Source organism: Canis lupus, chromosome 1, assembly GCF_048164855.1.
Source record: "Canis lupus baileyi chromosome 1, mCanLup2.hap1, whole genome shotgun sequence".
Taxonomy (NCBI): Eukaryota; Metazoa; Chordata; class Mammalia; order Carnivora; family Canidae; genus Canis; species Canis lupus.
This window is the reverse complement of record NC_132838.1, coordinates 113,460,559-113,471,873: the sequence shown is the minus strand read 5'-3', so window position 1 is coordinate 113,471,873 and position 11,315 is coordinate 113,460,559. Positions and strand designations below refer to the sequence as shown.

Genomic DNA, 11,315 nt, shown 5'->3' with positions numbered 1-11,315 from the left:
GACTTTTAATCCCTTCCATTTTCTTGCCTTACCTTTCCAGTGGCCCAGGGCTCGGGGCTCTCAGCCAGCTGGAGTGATGCCTCGGTGGGTGCCACCCCTTGGGAGCCCTCCAGTGGCCTCTTTGGGGCTGACCTAATCTCTCCTTTACTGTGATCAATAGTAGCCATTTGCCCTACAGTAGGGCGAAATCTTTTCCATTTATTTCTTTAAAGATTTTACTTATTTATTTTGAAGAGAGAGAGAGAGAGTGCAAGTGGGGAGAGGGGCAGAAGGAGAGGGAGAGGGAGTATCTGAAGCTGGCTTCATGCGGGCTCACACTGGGCCGGATCTCACCACCCCAAGACTGTGACCTGAGCCTAAATCAAGAGTCGGAGGCTTAACCAACTGAGCCACCCAGGTACCCCAAACTTTTCCTTTTTTTTGCCATTTGGGGCCCTGGGTCTCATTTTGGATCTGGGGTTTCGGGGCTCGGCAGAATGAGCCAGGGATTGGGGCAGGATCTGTTCGGTGTTTTGGGCACTTGGTCTGTTTCTCTGGGTTCAAGTTCTTTCCTGCCCCTGACTGGTCATGTGACCCAGGCAAGTTTCTTTCTGTTCTGGAGTTCTCCCACTCTCTGGCACCTGTTCACAGCTCTTCTGGCCATCCTCTGTCTCTCACGGTTGGTCTCTGAAATTCTGTGTGTGTCTCACTTTGCTTCTGCTTCTGAAGCCTTTGGTCTCTCTTTATGTCTCTCTCATTCTTGCACCCTGTGTGTTTCTGGGTCTCTCATCTCTGTTCTATTTTTTAAAAATTATTTATTTGACAGAAAGAGAGAGAGAGAGAGAGAGAGAGAGAGAGAGAGATTGAGAATAAGCAGGTGGAGCAGCAGAGGCAGAGAGAGAAGCAAGCTCATCCCTGAATGGGGAGTCCGATGCGGGGCTTGATCCTAGGACTCTGGGATCATGACCTGAAAGGCAGATGCTTAACTGACTGAGCCACCCAGGTGCCCCTCTCATCTTTGTTTTGTCTCTAATTCTCTCTGTGATTTTTCTTTTTCTCTCTGCTTCCCTCTCCCTGTAAGTCTTTCTCAGTCACTGTCTCTTCCTTGACCCTCTGGGTATCTTTCTCTTTCTGTCTCTCATGCCTCCATGAATCCGATTGCAGTGGGCAGTATTGAAGTGGGCTGAGATTGAGGGAGGATTTGGAGGAAGTGGAGAACAGACCTCAGATTTGTTTGCTTTAAGCTTTTATTTTATTTTAGAGAGAGAGTGAGAGCGGGCCAGGAGGGGCAGAGGGAGTGGGGGAAAAAGAATCCCAAGTAGACTCCACACTTAGCATGGAGCCCGATGTAGGGCTCCATCTCATGACCCTGAGATCATGATCTGAGGCAAAATCAAGAGTGGGGCAATTAACCAACTGAGCCACCCAGGTGCCCCTAAAGGTTTTATTTTATTTTTTATTTAAATATCTTTTTAAATTTATTCATTCATGAGAAAGAGAGAGAGAGAGAAGCAGAGACACAGGCAGAGGGAGAAGCAGGCTCCACGCAGAGAGCCTGATGTGGGACTCGATCCTGGGTCTCCAGGATCACGCCCTGGTCTGAAAGCAGGCACCAAACCGCTGAGCCACCCAGGGATCCCAAGATTTTATTTTAAATCCCGAGATCAAGAGTCTCATGTTCTCCCAATTGAGCCAGTAGGTTCGACCTCATACTTGAATGATTCCCCTGCAGCCTTCTGCCTACACTGTCTCCCCCCACTCTCCTCAGCCCCCACCAGCGGTGCCTGCTCTGGGTTCCTGCCCCAGAAACTGGCAAGGTCAGGAGGGCAGGCTGCAAAACATGGATCTAGGCTAGGACTCCAGTGCTAGGAGTTAGGGTGGGGAAGAGAGCCCCTGAGGTTAAGAGTCTGGGAGGCCAGGTGGTATGTGGGTGCCCCCACAGGTCTGTGGGTATACACAATGTTTGCCTTTCCCATGAAGATGAGGAAGTGCTTGAAGGTCCTGAGAAACTTGACACCTGAGGTCTCAGGCACAAGACCTGAGATGGAGGTGGGGCCCATGCTGTTGTTTAAGTTCCAGAGAGGCTGGTTAGGGCAAGCCCTGGAAGAAGGGTGAAGGCTAAATTATGGGATTATATATCTCCAGTTTCCCTTGGCATCTACTCCTACTTCTGGGGCAAGGGGCAGGACTGGATCCATCTGAAGCCTATAAATTACTTTTCCCTGACCCTAAAAGTGAGTTGAGAGGGTCCAGATGGGACTGCCTCACTGGGGAACATGGCACTCATAAGAAGGGATTTTAAGGGGCTTTGAGTTCTTATAGTCTGACTTGCTCTCCTGCTACAGAGAAAATGTGGAATAGGGGGGCTGTGTTGTAGGGTTTCTCAACCCTGGTACTATTGACATTTGGGCTGGATAATTATTTGTGTGTGTGTGTATGTGTAGGGGGGAGCTATCCTGTGCATGGTAGGATGTTTAGCTGTATGTCTGGTCCCTGCCTATATCTCTGATGCCGAAAGTGAAATTAGAGGTTGACCTACATGCAAGCTAGATGGTTCTAAGAGGTTCCAAAAGTGGCCTCACATTTTGCCTATAAGCCATCCTACTATGAAGGGGGCTCAGGGGAAGGTTACACAAGACTGGTCAATAACTATGATACAGAAGAGCTGTGGTTTAGGGTAATTAATGAGGGAAATTATGTTAAAGTGTTTCAGAAGTCCCTTTTATTATCTGATTAAAGCTTTCATGCAGTGGAAAGATACCGAGGAAGATTAAAAAATGGCAAGTATTCGAAGAGTCTTAAAAAATTATAAATTTTGGGATGCCTGGGTGGTTCAGTGCCTAAGCGTCTGGCACAGTACCTTTGGCTCAAGACATGATCCCAGAGTCCTGGGATTGAGTTCCACATTGGGCTCCCCTCAGGGAGCCTTCTTCTCCCTCTGCCAATGTCTCTGGCTCTGTGTGTCTCATAAATAAATAAATAAATCTTTAAAAAAATAAAAAATTATAAATTTGGAATACTTTCAGAAGTGCAGAGAAGTTGGAGAGTACAGAAAAGTTTTGCTTACCCTTCATCTAGCTTTCTCTCATGAGAACATATTGCAAAATCATGGTACAGTGAGCAAAATTAAGAAATTAGCATTGAAAAAAAAAAGAAATTAGCATTGATACAATACTACTGACTCAGATTTTATTCAGACTTATCAGTTCTTCCATGAATGTCCATTTTCTATTCCAAGATATCATCTAGAATTTCACATTGTGTTTAGTTTTTGTGTCTCCTGAGGCTCTTCCAATTTATGAATATTTATAAATTCCCCATTGTATATTCTTAGAATGAGGATTTTTTGAAGTTTATTAAGTAATCTCTATACCAAACATGAGGCTCGAACTGACAACTCCGATATCAAGAGTCACACATCAAAAAAAAAAAAAAAAAAAAAGAGTCAATGGTGAAAAGATACTCTCTTTAATAAATGGTGCTAGAAAGACTGGACAGCTGCATGCAAAAGAATGAAACTGGACCACTTTCTTACACCATACATGAAAATAAACTCAAAATAGGTTAAAGACCTAAAATTAAGACCCCAAATCGTAAAACTCTTAGAAGAAAACATATGCAGTAATCTCTTTGATATCTGCCTTAGCAATATGTTTCTGGATATATCATCTGAGATAAGAGAAACAAAAGCAAAAATAAAGGGACGCCTGCGTGGCTCAGGGTGTGATCCCGGGGTCTAGGGATTGAGTCCCGCATCGGGCTCCCTGTGTGGAGCCTGCTTCTCCCTCTGCCTGTGTCTCTGTCTCTCTCTGTTTCTCATGAATAAATAAATAAAATCTTAAAAAGAAAGCTAAAATAAACTATTGAGACTATACCAAAATAAAAGCTTTTGCACAGCAAAGAAAACCATCAGCAAAAAGGCAACCTACTGTATAGGAAAATATATTTTCAAATTATATATCTGATAAGGGGTTAATATAAAAAATATATAAAGTGCTTATACAACTGAATGCTAAAAAGGAAACAATCTGATAAAAAATGGGTCGAAGACCTGAACAGACATTTTTTCAAAGAATACATCCAGATGGCCAATAGACACATGGAAAGATGCTCAACATCACTCATTATCAGGGAAATGCAAATCAAAACCACAATGAGGGGCACCTGGCTGGATCAGTTGGAAGAACATGTGACTCTTCACCTCAGGGTGGTGAGCCCCACGTTGGGTGTAGAGATTACTGAAATAAAACCTAAAAAAGCATAATAGGTTATCACTTCACACCTTTCAGAATGACTAGTATCAAAAAGATAAGAAATAGGAGTACCTGCGTGGCTCAGTTGGTTAAGTGTCTGCCTCCTGCTCAGGTTGTGATCCTGGGATCCTGGGTTTGAGCCCTGAGTCATCCTGGGATCCTGTTTGAGCCCTGAGTTGGGCTCCCTGCTCAGTGGGGAGTCTGCCTCTTCTCCTCTGCCTCTCCCCGCCCTCCACTCAGGTTCAGGCTCTCTCTTTCTCAAAATAAATAAATAAAATACTTTTTTTTTTTAAAGACAAGAAATAACAAGTGTTGGGGAGGATGTGGAGAAAAAGGAGCCCTCATGTGCCATTGATGAGAATGAAAATTGGTGCAGCCACTGTGGACAACAGTATGGAGGTTGCTCAAAAGATTAAAAATAGAATCGCCATATGATCCATCAATTCCAGTACCAGGTATTTACCCCACAGAAAATGAAAACACGAATTAAAAAAGATATATATACCATTGTAGCATTATTTACAAGGCCAACATATGGAAGCAGCCCCAGTGTCCATCAATGGATGAATGGATAAAGAAGATATGGTATATATAAAATGGAATATTAGTCACAAAAAAGAATGGGATCTTGCCATTTGTGACAATATGGATGGACCCAGAGGGTATTATGCTAGCTGAAGTAAGTCAGACAGAAAGACAAATACCATAGGATTTCACTTATATGTGGAATCTAAAAAACACAACAAAGAAACAAAAAAAAAAAGCAGAAACAGACCCATAAAGACAGAGAACTAATGGTTTATGGAGGGAGAAGGGCAAAATGAGAGAGGGGCAGTGGGAGGTACAGGTTTCCAGTTATAAGTCATGGGGATGAAAGGTACAGCATAGGGCATATGGTCAAAAGTATATTTGTGCTCTGCACTCTTCTGTGCAGAGCAGCCTGCTGGTTTCCAATGCTGAATGGCTCTGTCCAGGTGTGAGGTTCTGGAAAAAAGTCTCATGATAGCATAATAGCATTGTTTGGTGACACACGGGAGCTACACTTGCGGTGAACATAGCATCACATATAGAGTTGTCCAATCACTATGTTGTATACCTGAACTAATGTAACATTGTGTGTCACCTGTGCTTCAATTAAAAAAATAATCTGCATGCTGGGTTTAGCTTCACAGACTGCCTTCTCTATTTTTTTTTTAAGATTTATTTCTTTATTCATGAGAGACAGATAGAGAGAGAGGCAGAGACACAGGCAGAGGGAGAAGCAGGCTCCACGCAGGGAGCCCAATGTGGGACTGGATCCCGGGACTCCAGGATCACGCCCTGGGCCAAAGGCAGACGCTAAACCGCTGAGCCACCCAGAGATCCCCCGCCTTCCCTATTCTTTAACTCATCTGCATGGTTCACTCCTTCATTCAGATCTCAAATCAAATTCTCTTCCTCATGGAAACCTTTCCATCCACCTTGTGGAAACCAGGCAACTTCATTCCTCTGCAGCTATTAACTGCTGTATCTTCTTGAGACACTCACCGCTCCCTGATGTTAGAATATATATGTGTGTGTGTGTATGTGTGTGTGTGTGTATTCACAGCCTCTGCCCTCCTAGAAAGTGGCAAGAGGACAGGACGTGAGCTGTCTGCTACTATGTCCACAATGCTTGACTCATAGTAGGTGCTCAAGGAATGTTTGACGAATCAACAGACATTATAGAGGTTTGGACTCTGGAATCCGATAGACATGGGCATGAATCCCAGCTCTACCTTGTCCTTTCAGTATGTCCTGGGTAAGTGAGCCACAGTGACCTCATCTGACAAATGGGGGGTATTTGTCTCTGCACCACTGGGCTGTTGAGAGGGCTCTGGAACTCAAGCATGTCACATGCTTAGCAGGGCACCTACAGTGTAAAAACCTGGTACCTGAGAACTGTTCTTTTTTTTTATTTTTTTATTTTTATTTATTTATGATAGTCACAGAGAGAGAGAGAGAGAGAGAGAGAGGCAGAGACACAGGCAGAGGGAGAAGCAGGCTCCATGCACCGGGAGCCCGATGTGGGATTTGATCCCAGGTCTCCAGGATCGCGCCCTGGGCCAAAGGCAGGCACTAAACTGTGCCACCCAGGGATCCCTGAGAACTATTCTTAATGTCCTTCCTGGATCTCCTTTTTTTTTTTTAATTTTTATTTATTTATGATAGTCACATACAGAGAGAGAGAGAGAGAGAGAGGCAGAGACACAGGCAGAGGGAGAAGCAGGCTCCATGCACCAGGAGCCTGACGTGGGATTCGATCCCGGGTCTCCAGGATCGCGCCCTGGGCCAAAGGCAGGCGCCAAACCGCTGCGCCACCCAGGGATCCCCTTCCTGGATCTCCTAAAGCCCATGGTAAAGGCACCCTGATATCTTCTTCCCAGCTGGGGTACTGATGAAAAGGGAGGAAGAGGGACGCCTGGGTAGCTCAGTGGTTGATCGTTTGCCTTTGGCTCTGGCGTCGGGCTTCCTGCCGGAAGCCTGCTTCTCCCTCTGCCTGTGTCTCTGCCTCTCTCATGAATAAATAAATAAAATCTTAAAGAAAAAAAGGGAGAGAGAATCCCAAACAAGAGGCTGAAGGTGGTTTGTAGCCTTGTTGGCTTACAGTTGGGTTGTGCCCAGTCCTGACCCTTTCCTGAGTTAGTGGTAGGTGAGAGAAAGGGACGGCGGTGGAGCAAAATGAAAAGCTCCTGTTCTACCGAGGGCCAATCCAGTTCTGAGAGCCCTTGCCATTCCAGGAAAGATTAAGAAGGGGTTTGAATCATTGTGTTCGAGAGCCTGAGAATCTCAAACCCACTCTCTTAGCATTAATACCTGGATTCCTGCAGAAGTGAAAGAGAAGAAATTGCCCCCACTTCCACCAAGTCCTTTGAGGAGACTATTTCCTATCTGTCTGCATGTTGGAATGCTTGGTGGTGCTCTCTCCTCCTCTGCTCTTGAGCACATCACTCACATCCCTCCAGAACCTTCTCCATGTCAACCCTGGGAACTCAGAGACACTCCCCCTCATTATCCCTTCAGTCTCCCTTTGGCATGCAAAGCATCAAGGGCAGTGGGAACATGATTTCCTATTGAGTCAAAGACCTGGAGAGTTGACCTGGGGTTCGAAGCAAAGATGGGGGAGCTGAGGAGGTAAAGATAGACTTAAGAAACTGGGGATTTGAGTAGAGCAGAAGGGGACGAACCCTCTCTCCTCCCCCAGGCACATCAATGCAGGTGAGAGCACTGCATGAATCAGGTCCCTTAGACAAAGCAGTTAGCGGAGAAGAAGCCAGAGTTTGGAGAATAAGCAAAAGAGAAACTGAGAGGAGGACACCTGTGGAAGAAAGTTACAAGCAGAATCAAACAACCACAGACATTCCGTGTTAGTGGAATAGATACCATTGGGGGAGGGGAGAAAGCTTCAAGGGCTTCTAGGAGAGGCTGGTTTTATAGGAGAAAACACTGAGAAGCTGCAAGCAGAGGAGCTCTGGAGAGGAGCTGCCTGGGAAGAAGGGCCACAGTCAGGGAAACACAGCTGGAAGACATTGGGAAGGGAGTTCTCCCAGGAATGGGATATGGGAGGCAGGCAGACATATACTCCTGGTGGGGTGTGTGTGTGTGTGTGTGTGTGTGTAAGATCCCAGAGGTGAGAGTGACAGAGCAGGTCAGGAGGACTGTCTCACTGTTTGCTGGGCTGGCGGTGGCTGCCCACTTCAGATGGGGCACCTGCTCTCAGCCTCCAGTCCCCTCCCAGCCCAAATCACTTGCTGGTGGCCCATCAGGCCCCTGGGGGCATTTGAGTGTAGGGAATGATAGGTATTAAAGGGTATTAAATGCCAGGCTGAGGAACTCGGACTTTGTTTCCTAGGTCCTGGAACACGGTTGCTGAATGATGAGACCCATTGCACACAATGCTTGACTCTCGGTTTACTAAAGAAGAACTTACGAATCTCCTGACTGAGGTCTAAGGCAGAGACCCTCAGGCTGTCTGTGAGAAGAGGAGGAAGGAGATGAGCTTACCAGGGAATAATTGAGTGTGCAACTGGGACAGTCACTCTGTCTGAATTGGTCTTCATGATAGAGGACACTGTCGCTTTCCACCTATAGCATTGTACCTCTCTCCTCCTGCCTCTAGTCTCCACCTCCTTGATGGAGCTTGGAGCAATCTTCCCCAATATCACCATGTCTTTAGTTCATTCATTAATCAAGTCAACAAATGTTAACCAAACATCAACTAAGCATAAGCACTGGAGATAGAGCAAAGAATAAAACAGACAAAAATGCCGTGCTCTCAGGGCGTGGACATTTTAGCCGGGCTACCTCATGTGCGCGGCTGTGGGTGTTTCTCTGGGGTCCATCACTAGAGGTAGAACTGCTGGCTTGGACTTGGCATTGCCGAATTGCTCTGCAAAGCAGTTGAACTAATGTATACTCCCACCAACAGTGGATAAAAAAAAAAAAAAAAAGATTTCTGGGGCACCTGGGTGGCTCAGTCTGGTAAGCAGTTAAGCGCCTGCCTTCAGCTCAGGTCATGATCCCAGGACCCTGGGATTGCCCCACTTCGTGTCAGGGCTCCCTGCTCAGCGAGGAACCTGCTTCTCCTCCCTCTGATCCTCCCCCCTTGCTCGTGCTCTCCCTCTTCTCTGTCAAATAAATAAATAAAATCTTTAAAAACAAGATTCCTGTGTTGTCATTCAATACTCGATCCTGTCAGTTATAAAATTTTGCTAATCCAATGAGTGTGAAATTCTATCTTGCTTTCATTTACTTTTCTCCAATTGGCTGGCTGCTGAGTTGAGTCTGTGTGTTGGCCAATTTCCTGCCTTGCGACTGCCTCTGAATATCTTTTGTGGTTTTTTTCCTTATTGGTTTATAGGAGTTTATTATTTAGTCTAATCACAAATTCTTGGTTGGAAGGTCCCCTTTGAAGGACTCAACCCCTGGCTGGGTCAGGCCCCCCCTAGGATGATCTTACTTTATGATTAACCTCAAGAGCAATGCATTTGGTACTCTAATTACATCTGTAAAATCCCTTTTGTCATATAATGTAACATAGTCATGGGAGTGACATCCTATCCTATTCACACGTCCCACCCACACTCAAGGGAATGGGATTATATGAAGGTGTGTCCTTGGGGATCATTTTTAGAATTCTGCTTACCACACATATTATAAGAAGTTTAACAATTTTTTTTCTTCTTAAAGGAGTATTTGATTTCTAGATCCCCTCCACTGTTTTTGTTGTTGTTTTGTGCTTCATTCATTGCCGCTATGATATTTATTATTTCTTTCCCTTCCCCTTTTAGAATGGATTGGTCTGTTATTTTTTTAATTTCCCTATATTGGATGCTGAACTCTTTAATTTGCAGTTTTCCTATTTTCACATATAAGCACTTCCCTTGAAAGTCTGCTTTACCTACCTCCTCTAAGTATTGAGATGTAGATTCATCTGTAAACATTTCTGATTTCCAATATGATTTCTATTTGGTCCATCCATTATAGAGCAGCATGCTTTAACATTTTAAAGCATTTTGGTGTGTGGTCTTCTCTCTCTCTTTAAAAGATTTTATTCGTCTGTTTGATAGAGAGAGCATGAGTGAGTGAACACAAGCAGGGGGAGCAGCAGGCAGAGGGAGAGGGAGAAGCAAGCTCCCTTCTGAGCAAGGATCCTCAGGACTCCATCCCATGACCTGAGCTGAAGGCAGACTCTCAACCAACTGAGCCACCCAGGCACCCGTGGTCTTCTCTTTATTGTTAATGATTTCTTTCTTTCTTTCTGTATTGTGAGTAGACTCTATTGTCTATAATATTTCCTCAACATTTATGAAGGTTTATGTCCTGGCCTTGTTTGTGGCTAATATTTGTAAAACCTCAAATGTGATTGAAAGGAATGAGGACGGGACGTCTAGGTGGCTCAGCGGTTGGTCATCTGCCTTCGGCTCAGGGCATGATCTCAGAGTTCTGGGATTGAGTCCCACATCAGGCTCCCTGCGAAGAGCCTGCTTCTCCCTCTCCCTGTGTCTCTGCCTTCTCTCTGTGTCTCTCATGAATAAATAAATAAAATCTTAAAAAAAAAAGAAAGGAATGAGGATTCACAAATGAAGAGGAATCTATAGGTGTTAATTGAGTCAACCTAATTATCTTTTTCAAATATTCTAACCTTTATTAATTTTTTATCTGTTTGATTTCTCAATGACTGATAGCATTAAGATCTTGTAATTTAGAGCTATATTGTTATATGTCAGGATTTGTATATTTTCATGGTGCATTGTTCCTTTTAACACAATATTCCTGTTTTTCCTAATAATTCTGCTAAAATAAAAAAACAGGGATCCCTGGGTGGCGCAGCGGTTTGGTGCCTGCCTTTGGCCCAGGGCGCGATCCTGGAGACCCGGGATCGAATCCCACGTCGGGCTCCCTGCATACAGCCTGCTTCTCCCTCTGCCTATGTCTCTCTCTCTCTCTCTCTGTGTGACTACCATAAATAAATAAAAATTAAAAAATAAAATAAAATAAAATAAAAAAACAGAGACCAGCCCTGAAAACACCTTGACCAGTCAAAACCAGTGCAGTCATTAAAAACTAAGCTTCATGCAGCTTATTTTGCAATATCAACTTGACCTGGGTTATTCCTTGCTTATGCTTCTGGAAATCATGTGTAGAACTTGACCTGTCGCCCAAGGTTGATATAAGGTAACCACTGACCAAGGATTAAGAAAATCTGGTGACGGTCACTGAGGGGGGCATTTGACGGGATGAGCACTGGGTGTTATTCTATATGTTGGCAAATTGAACACCAATAAAAAATAAATTTATATTAAAAAAAAATCTTCAGGAGGGGATCCCTGGGTGGCTCAGCGGTTTGGTGCCTGCTTTCGGTCAGGCTCCTTGCAAGGAGCCTGCTTCTCCCTCTGCCTGTGTTTCTGCCTCTCTCTCTCTCTCTCTCTCTGTCCCTCATGAATAAATGAATAAAACCTTTAAAAAAAAGAGAGAGAGAAAATCTTCAGGGGCACCTTGGTTGACATCTGACTTCGGCTTAGGTCATAATCCCAAATCCTGGGATAGAGCTGCCCCACCCCA

The 11,315-nt window shown here is 44.7% G+C and overlaps 1 long non-coding RNA gene across 2 annotated transcripts; it reads left to right on the top strand.

Moving 5' to 3' along the window:
* Positions 1-599: 599 nt before the first annotated feature.
* On the top strand, positions 600-8,912 carry LOC140605124 (uncharacterized). 2 transcript variants are annotated; one of them, XR_012007865.1, is made up of 4 exons: positions 603-658; positions 4,528-4,687; positions 5,901-6,012; positions 8,104-8,912. It is a non-coding gene; the product is annotated as an uncharacterized lncRNA (long non-coding RNA). The 2 variants fall into 2 exon arrangements; XR_012007863.1 differs by lacking the exon at positions 4,528-4,687 and having other exon boundaries at positions 600-658.
* Positions 8,913-11,315: the final 2,403 nt, after the last annotated feature.